This window comes from Crocuta crocuta, unplaced genomic scaffold, assembly GCF_008692635.1.
Source record: "Crocuta crocuta isolate KB4526 unplaced genomic scaffold, BGI_CrCroc_1.0 scaffold258, whole genome shotgun sequence".
NCBI classification, from domain to species: Eukaryota; Metazoa; Chordata; class Mammalia; order Carnivora; family Hyaenidae; genus Crocuta; species Crocuta crocuta.
The window spans coordinates 6,161,090-6,175,237 of record NW_027532842.1 but is presented as its reverse complement, the minus strand read 5'-3'; the positions used below and the strand labels follow the sequence as shown (position 1 = coordinate 6,175,237).

Below are 14,148 nucleotides of genomic sequence, written 5' to 3'. Positions count from 1 at the left end.
TATTTGACACCCAGCCTTTGTGAAAAATGGTGATTCTTATCAACGAAGAGGCAATTAAATGCAGTCATTTGGAACCCAGATGGATGGCGGATCTTATCACGCTCCGGCAATCGCTGTCTTTTCCAACTGGGAAGCAGATAACAGAAACTGTGCTGCGTGAGGCACAATAGCCTAGCGTGATTAGAAACCGGGCGGACTCGGGCTTCTCTGGAGTCGTACTCCCCCACAGGCTGAATTATAGCTCTCCTACCAGTCCCACGGCGCTGAATGATGTCATGGGATTTGCAGTTCAGCGAGATGAAAGGGATAAAGCAGAACCCGCTGGCACTAGGCAAAGCCTCCAACACACAATCCACAACACAGCTTGGGAACCGAGAAAGCGACGAATCCAGCCACTCAGCCCCAGCCTGGGAGAGCCCCCGGTGTTGCAAAGGGGAAGGGGAAAAAAAGGAGGAGAGAGAGAGAGAGAGGAAAACAACGTGATCCGTGTTAAACAAAAGAATTTGCGGACTAAGAGGCGGGAGGGCGACTACCTGCCGAAAGGGAAACGTTGCTGATATCCGTGCATATGTATAAACTTAGCCCTGCCTTTGATGTTCTCCAACTGATCACGGATCAGATTACGGCATTTCATCTCCCTGCTCGTCTGCCTTTGATCTGCATGGTTAATTTTATTTTCCTGGATTTGAAGTTTCGTCTGGGCTTGTGCTGACATACATTTTTGGGAAGGGAGAAGCATTTGGCACAGAAATGCTGCCAAGGAGAAACTAAGTTGCCGAAAGGGTGAGCCCTGGAAACAGTTCAGCACGTCGCAGGTACAGAATTTCATGTTTTCTCGTAGGTTTCACTTCGCTTTTCCTGTGTGTGCTAAGGGGACGGCGGCTTTCGTCAGTTGCAAGCAGGCATTTCTGCGCTTGAACGCTACGCTATGTTTCGGGGGTGTTTCGGAGTAAACACGGTTCTCAATGCCAGTTTAATAGTTGACACAAAAGAGTTTGCAGCGTGTCATGCCGATTGTACTTGGAAATGAGTTGTTCCAACAGAAGAAAACAGAGCGCTAACTTTAGCATACAAACCGCCTTCAGAGCCTGAGATCTGCAAGCTATAATTGCTCTAAGTATTTACAGGTTACTTTATTTAGTAAACAGGCTGGGGAACTTTACTGGATGCCAAGGCTTTCCTTCTTTTCTTATATAAAAAGAGTATAGTGCATGTGTGGCAATATTGTGCCTTAGTTTATTTATTCTCTCACCTCCAAGATGTAAACCCATCAAATGCATTTCCTTATGCAGTTTGCATCCTCCAGGGAATCACTGAAAAGGCATTCAAGTATGATTAAAGCCTTTATGTGTAAAACTGAAGCATTTTAAACCAGAGAGGGGAGAGTTGTGCCAAGTGTTGTTAAAAAAAATTCTCTGGTGATTTTCTGTAATCTTTGGAAAGAGCACAAGCCTTATTTACAGAAACCTTCCCGCAGTTAGTATTCCTAAATTAACATTTACTTTGAATTTATAGTGACAGCTGTTGTAAGTTTCAATTTGCCAACTGTTTATGAAAACTATCTGAGTGATCAGCAGTCACCATGCTACATATAGGTTTCAGTCAAACTTTCACTTTGGTTTATACTTGACTTGGCAAAACCAAAATATATATTGTGGTGGATGCCAAATTTGAGAGTTAACTGTAGTTTTTTGTCAGTTCAATGATCACACACACACACACACACACACGCACAACTCACACACACAGAGAAATCTTTACATTGAGATGCAAGAATTTAGTACAGTGCCAAAGTGTCTGCGTTCACATCAGTTCTCTTTAGTGTTCTAGTCTTAAGTTTATTTGGGTAAAATAATTATCATCACAATGGTGTATTTTATGCTAGCTGAACCACAAAGAAATTATAAGTGATAAGATTAGTTATCCTTTAGTTTGAAATTTTGATGAAACAGGAAAGGTCTAATGAGCCTCATTTCATATGTAATTAATTTTCAGAGCCAATTAATTTAATTACTTTCTAAAGTTTCCTCCAGATATTAGAAGGAGGGTAATTAGCACTGTTTGTTTAATTTTTAAAACTGTGATAGCTGTTAAGAGGATATTATTTAAAACCATACTAAGCTGACTATATTTTAGAAATGTGTCAGTGAGAATTTAATCTAAAAGATTTAACTGTTGTTTTTACTCATGCCAGGAGAGGCATTTAAATTTTTGTTCTACTGACAATGTAACAACGCGTGTTCAAAATATCCTGGGGTATCAGTTTAGGTCGATTCTTTCATTTGTTTGCTGAAAAAACTCCTCTTTAAATCACAAAAGCAGTATTAATGTTCACATTCCAATAAAGAACATTAGCTTGTAAAGTAACAAGTGGAGAGGATGCCTGAAGAAATAACACGCTTAGGACCTTGATCATTTAGTTTACATTTGGAATTTATAAAACTTTGTAAATGATTGTTTATTCTGCTACTAGGTTCGTTTTAACAGATACAAACTCTCCCCGGCACTAAACAAAAGGGAGAATTAGCAATTATCTGATTAATTTAGGCTTTGTAGAAAACTAGCTGGGGCAAGTCAAGTCCTTGAAAATCCACTTCAGTGTCTGAATTAATTCAGTTGATTGTTTACTTCTTGTGTCTTGGTTGAGAAATGAAACAGATTGCATTTGATTTTAAAAGAAAGATGGCTATTACTGAGTGTCCAGGTACAGTTTTTTCAAAAGGCATTTCTTAATTAATTGCCACATGATGAACTTGATTGTGACTTAAGCAGCCATGCTCCATTAATGCTTCCATGAAGGACAGACTTGTGTTACATTTTCAAAGCCCTCTCTTATCTATTGCTTCAATGGTAGCTTTGTTACTGTAGCAGGTCCAAGTCTTCAAAAGACCTTTATTTCTAGTCCTGATGCTGTCGCCGATTCGCTTTGTGACCTTAAGAGAGTCACTTCACTCCTTGTTTTTCTCGTGGGTGAAATGAGGGAGTTGACTCTATCCTTGTGAAATAAGCAGGGTGGAATTTTTATAGCCATTTTGCAGATGAGAAAACTGAGATTAGAGAAAAGTTAACTGGATCATCCTAACCAAGGTCACACGGCTGGTTTTTCAAGTCCAAATCCAGTGTTCCACCATGCATTAGCCTATTTTCTAACCACTGCACAACAAATTAAATGCACTATGAGCTGAACAGAGAACAATGTTAGGCTGAGAGATAAAGAGAGTGAGATAGCCACTTCCTATTGGAGTATATATATTTCTGTTTCTGCAATAGATACGTCAGTCAACTGGATTAGTCTGGTTATCTTCCAACTGTTCCTTTGGCTTCTGTATTTCTAAGCAGTCTGAACACAATTACTGCTACACACGATGGGCCGTAATGTTTAAAATGATTTTTTTTTTTTTTTTTGAGAGAGAGCACGCGCAGGCAGGGGAGCCGCAGAGGGACAGGAAGAGAGAGAATCTGAAGCAGGCTCCACACCCAGCAAAGAGCCTGATGCAGGGCTCAACCTCACCACCGTGAGATCACGACCTGAGCGAAATCAAGAGTCAAAGATTTAATCACTTAAGCTCCCCAGGTGCCCCTAAAATCACTTTGACCCAAAGTCAATGTCTCAGTGCAATGTGGAATTCTTTTCTTTTTTTTTTTTTTAATTTATTTCTAGGAGAGAGAGAGAGAGACAGCGTGAGCAGGGGAGGGTCAGAGAGAGAGGGAGACACAGACTGAAACAGGCTCCAGGCTCTGAGCTGGCAGTCAGCACAGAGCCCGACGCGGGGCTCGAACCCGCGAACCGCGAGACCATGACCTAAGCGAAAGTCGGACGCTTAACTGACTAAGCCACCCAGGCGCCCCTGGAATTCTATCTGTCTGTGTGAGTCTGCCTGTGTATGTGGGCATATATAAATAAGTTTATGTGCTTTCTAGGGACTCCTGTTTTCTGAGATGTCCCTGAAAAGTTTAACAGTTAATGAAATGTTGTTATTCATTGAGGGAGATTCCCAGTGGGATTTTTGTGAGATTTCACTTTGCAAATTTAATATGGCTTGCACATGATCTGCGTTTCGTACTATATTTATGTTAAGAATCCCTGAACGTGTTTTCTTTAGCTCTTTCTTTTCCTTTTTTTCCTTGGGAAAAAAAACATTTCTTGTGAATAAACTTAATTTATTTATTGACTATACATGCTGAACATAGATACTGCTCTTGAGGCCAAATAGTCATCCCCGTGTCTTATCATCCTGATAAAGTTTTCATATAAAGCTTTACCGATTATTATTCCGTAATTATTAGTGAAATATTATTCACTAATATTTATTAATGCACTAATTATTAGTTAATTCATTGATACTTACCGAGTACTGTGTGCCAGGCACTCTCACAATGTTTTCTAAAATGTTTTCTCTCACAGTAATTGTCTGTCACCCTCACTGTACAGATGAGGAAAGCGAGTCTCAGAGGGACTCATAAATAACGTGCAAGATCACAAGGCTAATTAAGTGGCAGCACTAGGGTGTATCTGATTTCAGAAACACGTCTGTTCTAGGGCTAGACAACTAATTGTTTCCATCATAGGAATTATATAGAGCCAACTTGACTGTTAGCAAACATTATAACCAAAGATTTGCCCAAAAAGCAGGTTCTATAGTTTTCTTTCTTTTGATAGATTTTATAAAAGCTGTCAGACATTTTTTTTTTTTTGATAGTCTCCCATCAGTTAGCCTAGAATCTATAGCTACTTCAAGAGACAGAACTCAGGTACCTGCCAGTGGCTTAGTCAGACTCTCTTCTCTTTGATGGCAAGGGGGTAGACAGCCCAAGTCACCCTGGAAAAATGAGTACTTTGGCGCGCCTTGAAAGCGATGCTTTATAACTTTGTCAGCCCAATGTGGAAAAAAGGTGATGAAAAGGGATGCAGAAGGAGTGTCCCACGTGGCTGTGCTTAATGTCCCCTCTGCTGTCACAAGCCACCCAGCTTTGGCTCCTGAGTTGTTCCTCAAAGCCACCCACTTGCCAGAATCACCACTGAGTTACGAAGTCTCCCTTCCTTAGATTGACAGGTGGTTTCACTCCGTCCATGGTGAGTTCAATTTGGTCCTTGATGAAAAGAGGGAGGGAGGGGTGAAAGGGGTAGGTGGGGCTTTCCAGCAACTTTATCAAACCATTCCTTCCAGCATAATCCACCCTCTGTGAGAGGAGTTTGGGGAATCCCTATGGGCTGCTGCCCAGCAAGCCTGTTCCTCATTCAGCCACATGCAGAGGAGTCTGCCATGTTTATCAGGAAAGAGAGGAGGAGAGTCGAGGGCCCATTTATTTCTTCTCTCATCAAACACAGGAGAAGTCTAACCAATGGGAGATGTCATAAATTCACAAAGATCAGTGCAAGTGTTATAACCTCTAACAACTTTCCTCTAAATAACCTCCTTGGCCTTTTCGTGTAGATCGATTTATGCACGAGTGGTATGGTGACGATTACGTTAAGATCCAGGGAGCCTGGATTTGGATTCCGGCTCTATTATTAACTTGTTGTGTGACCTTGAGCAAGTCACGCCACGTCTGGCCCCAACCCTCCACTGATAATCCGGAATTGGCAGCGATGTGAGTCGAGAAGGACTTAAGTAGCTGCATCTTGGTTATTTTTTCCCTCATTTTCTTAGCTGGATTTGACAAACTTTATTCATCTTTGAGACCCTCACTCCCATTTATTAATTCATGTAACAAATTTTAATGAGTACCTACTATGTGCCAGGCACTGCAAATTAAACTCCATTGACAGACAAAATTCAGTATTCTCACGTAGCTTGTATTCTGTTACATTTTCCCAAGGAATAGTAGCCATTTATGCTAGAAACTATTAGACACTCAAACAATTTTCCCTGAACTTTCCTTCTAGTGAGCAGGCTGATCACTAAAACTATTTTATCTATTTAACCACGTTACTTCATTAGTTTAACCTGAGGGGGAAATGTCCTCCTGTCTTCCAGTATCTGAATGAGTGTGGTAAAGCGGGCAGTATGAGGTGCCTGGGGGGCTCAGTCAGTTAAGCCTCCGACTTCGGCTCAGGTCGTGATCTCACGGTTGGTGGGTTCGAGCCCCTTGTCAGGCTCTGTGCTGACAGCTCAGAGCCTGGAGCCTGCTTCAGATTCTGTGTCTCCCTCTCTCTCGGCCCCTCCCCTGCTCACACTGTGTCTCTCAAAAATAAATAAACACTATAAATAAATAAAGTGGGCAGTATTTATTGACCTTAGCCAGACTCTTCTTTAGAGGATAAGATGCACATAATAGCAAGAGTGCAGAGTTCCAATGCCCATTGTCCCCACTGGCAAATATCATTTCAATTATCATTTATTTACTGCTGCTGGGCATGGGATGCCCTACAGTAGATACCCTGCTACTAATAACGGCTGCCGTTTAGTGAGCATTTATTCTGCGCCAGGCATGGAGCTAAGTGCTTTAAATGCCTTATTTTATTGAGCAACCACCAACGAAACGACATGTTTTACAGATGAAAAACATGGAACTTTAAGGAGGATAAGTTCTTCTTCCAAGAGTAAGCAAGAGTGAATGGCAAACTGGCGCCCAGGACCGGATAGTCTGATGCCAGGGCCTATGCATGTTAACAATAATGTCTCTCTCCATAGCCAATGAATAGGCTCACCGGGCAGGTCAATCGTCTGCACATGAAATGATGCAAGAACCCATGGACCAAATAATGTGTCACTGTGTCTAAGTATAAAAGGAGGCCAGGGAACAAAAGAGCTTTGAGCCGAAGTCAGAGAGCCGGCAGATTAAATTCCACCGAGAAAACATTTATTGAACATTTGCTTAGTTGTTTGATATTATCAGAGATACGAGTCTGAACAAAATCTACCCCTCCTCTGTGAGCACTTTAGCTCCGTAAGGAAGAAAGCGAAGTCACACTCAGGATGCAGGTGCTACCAGTGTAGTACGAAGTGCACGAATCTTGGATTGACCCATGAGAGCTGTGGCTTTTTCCAGCTGGTTCTGAAGTGGGAGGAAGGTGGCTAAGTAAGGAGGCGGAGCAGTAAGGGAACGAGGTGAGCATGAAGAGGAAGCCCAGAGAGCCAAGGAAAGGGGGAAGTTCCGGGCACGCACGTTGGAGGCGAGGCATGCAGACCAGTTTGGCCAGAATAGAAAGTGTGTGGTCTCGCGGAGAGAAAGATAAGGCTGGAAAAGGGGGGTGGAGCCCCAACTCGGCAATCTTTGCATTGCTCATTTAAGGAGTAGGAAAGCCGTTCTTAACAATGAGGAGCCTTCTCGCAAACCTTTTAATTAGACAGCGCGGGGATGAAGGGCGGGAGGGGACTGACCGCTGGACAGACCCGCGGGGAGACAGCTTGACTGGGACAATATTCCGGCGAAAGGTGGGGAGGGCCTGTACCTTGGTGGAGAGAGTGGGACAAAGGGAAGAAGAGGAAGAAAGGGTGAGTGTGTGAGGCCTTACAAAGGAAGAGGTAATAATTCAGCTGAGCACAGACGCGGAGTCCCCTAGCGACCAGACTCTGGGATGTTAAGAGCACGTGCCCTCAGGTGATTGGAGTCTAGGTGGGAACAGGGACTCAAACAGGTGACTGCAATATAGTAACAAGCACATTAGCGCGGTACATGTAGTGGTGCTGGGTCACAGCACGGATAGGCTGGGGAAGCTCTCTTAGTTCCCGATAAATACGATAAATACGGGGCAGACTCCTCTGCGTGAGGCTGAAGGAAGGAAGGGCCTCCCTGAGCGGCAGCACATGATGCTGGGCTAGGGCTGCCGAGTACGGAGCCATTTAGGAAGATTCAGAGAGCTGCACTTAGCAGAGCTCCTCACAGAGAGTGGCTTATGCGGGGAGGAGTGGCGTGACAACGCCTACCCACCACACCCCTCCCTCCCCCTTTCCATCAAGGAGCAAATTGAACTGGCCACAGATGGTGTGAAACCACCTGTCAATCTAAGGATGGGAGACTTGCCTTGAGGTTGGGATAAGATAGTGCATATTGTTTGTCAGTCATTTACAAAGTCGCTATTGGGATTTATATTCAGGCTCTGTTAGATCTGAAGTAGATACTCTTGAGGTGTGACCCTTGGGGATGATAATATCTTGAATGTATTTTTCACAAGAACCTGGCGTAGCACGGCGGTGTTCTCGAGATCGCAAGATGTGCTATCGGAAATGAACTAGAACAACTTATTCATTCATTTATTCGTTCAACAAATATTTATTGAGGGGCTGCTTTGGGCTTCGAGGTACCGCAAAGAAACACAGGATACTGTTCCATCCAAAGAGTGGTGTAGTTGTGTCAGGAAAACAAAACCAGCAGACAAGAAATGGTGGGTGCCTCTTTTCACCAAAGTCATGCACACTGTCTTGGGTTGGAAGGACCTTTCCCCTTTGATTTACTCACTGGACACATGAAATGGTGATTGCTGACATTTCTATAGCACTCTACTGCCGAAAAAGTATTTTTTATGTACAGGACTCTTACTCCTTGCAACAAATTTGCAAACTGGGCACCATTAGCTCCGTTTGATAAGTGCATTAAGTTCAGAAGTTGCAACACCTTTCACAAAATTGCAAATTCCAGGTTATGGAGCGACCCTAAGGGTTGGATTGGGCTAGTGCTGCATGGAGGAGGCAGACCCAGGCGTATACAAGGATTCGCCTTGTTAACTGATATTTAGAGATTTCTGGGGGGAGAAGGGGGGCGGGCGCCTTGGATGAGTATCTGCTGGAAAAATGCGTCAATGAATACGTAAGACGATTCCTGATGAACCAGGTCCCCATGATTTTGATCGACCCGAGCAAACGTGCCACATGGTTTTCTGGGGGTCTTGCCTCCTACGCAGAGGCAGGGGCTGGGTAGGACGTGACCGGGCAAGGGAAAGGCGCAAAGGTCCTGAGAGAGCACTCGAGAGTACAAACGGAGGCTCTCTCCCGTCGCCAAAGACAGTCCCCCGCACACAGCCAAGCTCTTGCTGGTCTGGGTCCCCCCGCTCTCCCCNGGCTGCGTAAACGCGTTCGGGGCAGACGCGCGCTCGCAGGTGTGGGCGCGGGTGCCGCGGTGGGCAGCGCGGAGGGTCGGCGCCCACGGCCCCCGTCCGGGTCTCACGCCCTCGCGTCCAATAGAAAGTCCCCGACAAGCCCTTGAAGACGAAGTCTGGAAGGCTGGGACTTCAGTGATCTGTTTTGATGGCAGCAGACTGTTCCTCTGTTGTTTAAGGAATCCACGTCACTTTTTTTTTTAATTTTTGCATTTTCCTAAAAGGACTCAGTTTGCAAACACAGCCATAAGCCTTGTTCAGTATTTCTTTAGTCGAAACAGCTTAACTCAAAATATTTATGCAGGTGTGGTTTTTTTACTCCATGGACAGTTTTCCTTTACTAGAAGACACTTTCTTCACATAAACAGGAAACGGTTACTGTTAAACTTGACTTCTGCAAACAGAAGATTTTAATATGCTGTTATTTCATGACCAGGTACTGCTCTGCAAAAGAGAGGATTATGTTGCATTAGTTCAGGATTTGCTCAGTATGTTTTCTGTCGTGCAGTTTTGCCTTAGGCATTTTTGCCAATGCTACTTTCACATAGTTTTAAAATATTCTATTTCAGGCTCTGCTTAGTCTCTAATTTAAAGATTGGTAACTTGAGGGGGGTGAGAATTGAGTCCCACGGTGCAATAAAGTATTTGGCATTAATTGTTATTCACAGAGACGTGGATACTTAAAAAGAATGTATCCTGGGTGATATTTATCAAGTTGTTCTGAAAATAATACAAAACATAGAAATGTAGTTTCATTGCGAAAATGATACCTTGACATCAACGCACAGCTCTGTAAGTTCTTTGTTTTTTGATCTATGAAATGTCTTATAACGTCCACTTTATTACCGAGGCCCCGTGACTTTATTGACTTGAGAATAGCAAGTGCTGACCTTGAGATACTGTGTTAGCATTTTCTGGGACATTGGTGGAAGTTATCTGTTTCTTTTGAGAGTGTCTTTTGACTATGAGTCCAGGCGCACAGTCAAAATTTGAATTTGACTTTGAATTCTATCTTGAATTTGAAGTTAAGGACATGTGAAGACTGTTAATGCACTTGAAATTACAGGGTTAAAGTACCTGTCCTACTCAGAAAATGGAATAAAGAACACTGCTAATCTAGGCTTTTTAAAAGAACAGAAAAATAAATTAACTGTACTTCAGATAATCACTAGATATGATTTATACCTACCCACACATGCATATGAATGGACAAGTGGAGACATGTCATAGTCAGATGTTGTCCTTAATAAGTTAATTTAATTCACTAGTTATAGCTCTAATGCACGAATCTAGGGCATGTTGGGAATTTTTGAAACATAAGTGAAATAGTAAGCTAACACTCATGAAGGGAATTGGATTCTCCTTTTCCATTTAAATCTCTAAGCTTAACCCAATCCCCTGTGACCAGTGCCATCATTCAAAAATTAACACACGACAAAAACTGCAGCCACCATGAATATATGAAGAAAACAAGGCCTTTTAAATCTGCTGAGTCAGTATTTAAAAAAAAAAATTCGGGAAAAGGCCGCCATGCCCTATCTGTTGATGACAGGTTGAATACGAATAGCCACCTTGAATAAATTACACTCCAAATAAATAGACAGCTGCTTGTGTGGTAAGAGAGCCAAGAACAGTTCAACAGTGAAGTACATTTGTCTCACAGCAGCTGATTATTAAACGTTCACAGCCTTTTTAGAGTAACTTACTAGCTGCAGGAAGCGAACAGTAAAGCAGTATGAACACAGTTTCTTTTTGGGATTTACAGGTTGAGCTGTGAGTTCCTTCATTGTATTTTATCCGTCTAAAATGTTTACATTTAAAGTAAGACGTTTAAACAGTATTGGGCTATCTTTTAGTCCACACATCACGGAATAGGTACCTTTCAAACTGAAGCTTGAAAACCTGGGTTTTACAAAGAGAACCAGTACCCATCAGCAATTAGATAAAACAAAGGAACTTGTGTATCTGGAGATTAAACATTATGTGGGCACTCTTCAGTGGGCTTGGATGGGTTTAATATGAGGCGATCTAAAAGAATGGACGCCACTTACACTGGAAAAGAACACTTCAAATGTTTTAAAGAGAAGTTTTGGAATTGATCCAGACTTCTAAAATAAAAATTGAAACAGCTGTGTTTTAGAAGTAGTTATGCACGGTTCTTTTAAGATACACTGTGTAGGCCTTTGAGGCCCCCACAGTCCTTGATGCTACCGTTGTTCTATTTGTATGTTGAGATAGAAAAACATGTGAATTGCAGCGAGGTGGGGGAGGTGCCTTAGGTACAACCCACCACATTTTGCGAACACTGACCGTGCTTTTCCCAAGGCAAAGATGGTAGTGTCGGCAACTCGAAGAAACAAAAAGAAATAATCTTCAAAAACCCTATCCTGAGTTAAGTTCCGTTTGAAAAAAAAAAATTACAGCAGAAGCCTTGACTGTGAGTGGGCCCCTAATGTCTTTGGACTTTGGGAGAATTGAAGATACTGTATTTGGCAACAGAACATTGTAAAGCTTGCGGAGTTTGTAGTAGAAAATATTTCATGATTTGAAAAAGGGAAATCTTTCCCATTTTCCGGCCAACAACAATATGTATATGTTTATTACAGCGTGCCGTGGTGAGCTAAGTAGGCTTCAAAAGAGGCTGCAGGAAGAATGATTTTCAGAACAGAAGGAAGTTGAAGGCTAGATTCCAGGGGTTATTGTCCTGTTTGGAAATAGCTGTAGCCTAAATTTCTAACTAAGTTTTATTCTCTCAGCCTATGGGACTGACAGTATTTCTAAGCCATTTGTGATTATGGTCCGCCACGAAAAAGACCGTATGTATAGCACTGGCTTTATTTCAAAGCTTATTTTATACATTGTAAGCCTGCCAGTTTACTTTAATGCTGATTTTTTAAAAAATATTTCAGTTTATTGCATATTGGAAAAATGTGTGAGTTGAGAGTGTAGCCTTATTACATAATGGTAATACAGTTTTATGAGATGAAAACTGTTACCTATTGCGTGCTCTGTATGCTGGATCATAAATCAAATAACCCAAAAGAGACGAAAAAATAAAATTAATTTATTCTGGAAAAAAGATCCCGATTTTTTGAATTATTCTAAAGTGCATGCATTTTGGTCGTTTGTCAGATAAAAAACAAAGGCCATTCTCAGAAAGGTTATTGGATGGTTAAAATTAGAAAAATAAATACCAGATTCTTCTTTCCTGGTCTTTGTTAATATTATTATGCCATGATGTTCAAGAAGTGGGGTCCTGAATCGTGTTCTACCAGAGCAGTTTATATTTCAATCTCAAGTTACAGCTGCACATATTTTCCACATATATATTATTTAATATTTTTTTAATGTTTATTTATTATTGACACAGAGAGACAGAGCGTGAGCAGGGGAAGGACAGAGAGAGGGGGAGACACAGAATCCGAAGCAGGCTCCAGGCTCTGAGCTGTCAGCACAGAGCCCGACGCGGGGCTCGAACCCACGAACCGTGAGATCACGACCTCAGCTGAAGTCAGACAATTAACCGACTGAGCCACCCAGGCGCCCCTCCACATATATTGTTTTAGTTCTTATAACAATCGTAGGGGCTAAAATGTTATCCCTAACTAGTGAATTTCTTCATTCATTCCATGTGTACTGGGCACGCGTTTGGGGCGGGTTAGAGTTCTAGAGCAAAATCCGTTCATCTTGCCATTAAGCCCAGGAACCGTAATTGGTGGTAAACTCAGATGGGTTGGTTGGTGCTGAAGTGAAGAGAGGGTGTCCGGTGTGACGCAGGGAGTGGTGGAGCCTGGGGCGCGAGGAAGTCTACGTTCTCCTGTGTGAGGGACAACTGACGCTCAGCTCTAGCTCCCGTTGCCTTGACGTGAGACTCACGCTTGCTGGAGCTTCTAGTCTTTTCAGAGAATTTTTTATTTTTGATACTGGAAACTTAATGACAAAAAAATTAAGCACGACCACGACCATAGAAAATAATCGCATCTGCACAGAGAATGGGCTGCAAAGAGAATGAACTAACCAGATGATTACTCTGCGGGGGTGGGGAGATGAGCCCAGGGTGCAAGGGAGCCACAAAAGAGAGGTGCCCTTCCAGACCCAGGGAGACCCCAGAAGAACGTTGATAGGTTGTGGGGTGCATTATGGCAGCTAGAGTCACAGAACACATGGGAAGGATCCAAGGCAAAAGAGGGGGTGGCAGTTGAGCGAACCGCAGGTTGACACAACTATGGTGGCTTGGGATCCAGTGGTCTGCCCGGCCGATAGGAGATGGCGCCCACAGCCGGTCCTCCATGGTGGGCTCCGTGCAGCTGCCTGCGACCTCGCTTCTTTGCCTATGGACAAAGCAGCGTAGGCTTTCGTGATCTGGACAGGGAAGCAGAAGGGGTGTGTGCCGCAGCGCCTCTTGGTCCGTCCCCTTTAGAGGCCGGCCAGTTAGGACACACGGTGTTAGTTACCGTTCATTCAAACAAACAGGCCGAGGAGCTTGATTTGATGAGCAGCCACTTTCTGTGCAGCTGGACACAGTGTTTGCCAGCCCTGCGCTTCAGGCTCCTGTGTTTTCTTTTTCGCTTGCCTGGGTCTCCTGATACTGCCACCCTGTTTGTTTCTGTTGGTACAGCCAGTGGGGCAGAACTTCCCGACTCCGAGAATACAGCAAACCAGGCATCATTAGTCTTTTCCTTACCGCTTAGGGTTCTATGCACACATTTTGCAAAAACGGTGGCTAGATTGTTAGTAGATGAGATCCAGTCTGGATTTTGGGGGCAAACTGTGGAAACCCATAGTCCCAATCATTAGTATGTCTCGTGGCTGATAAGTCATCACCAAGTTAACAGAACACCGAAGTCGCCTTCTATCTGGGCCAGACCCCGAATGCCCGGCAGCTAAAAGCAATTTCAATAAATACCTTTTTATTGCCTTATTTTTACTTTAAATATTATTTTTTAAGCACTTGTTACTTCATCAAATTTTCCTTCTTCTTATGAATGCCAGAGTGTTTCACAAGGTATGTCAATTTATTCCAGGAAATGCAAAGTCACACGTATACCACCCTACCAGCTAAATTGTTTATTTCTAAATACCCCTTTGCCAGGCTGGATGAAAAGGTG

The 14,148-nt window shown here is 43.0% G+C and overlaps 1 protein-coding gene across 1 annotated transcript in view; it reads left to right on the top strand.

Annotated features, from left to right (window-relative positions):
- The first annotated feature begins 379 nt into the window (after positions 1-379).
- The window catches only part of TNFRSF19 (TNF receptor superfamily member 19), a 91,020-nt gene continuing 77,251 nt past the window's right edge, over positions 380-14,148 (top strand). Inside the window, exon 1 of the mRNA XM_077745424.1 lies at positions 380-815. The gene's annotated coding sequence lies outside the window, so the exon portion shown is untranslated. The remainder of the gene's footprint in view (positions 816-14,148) is intronic.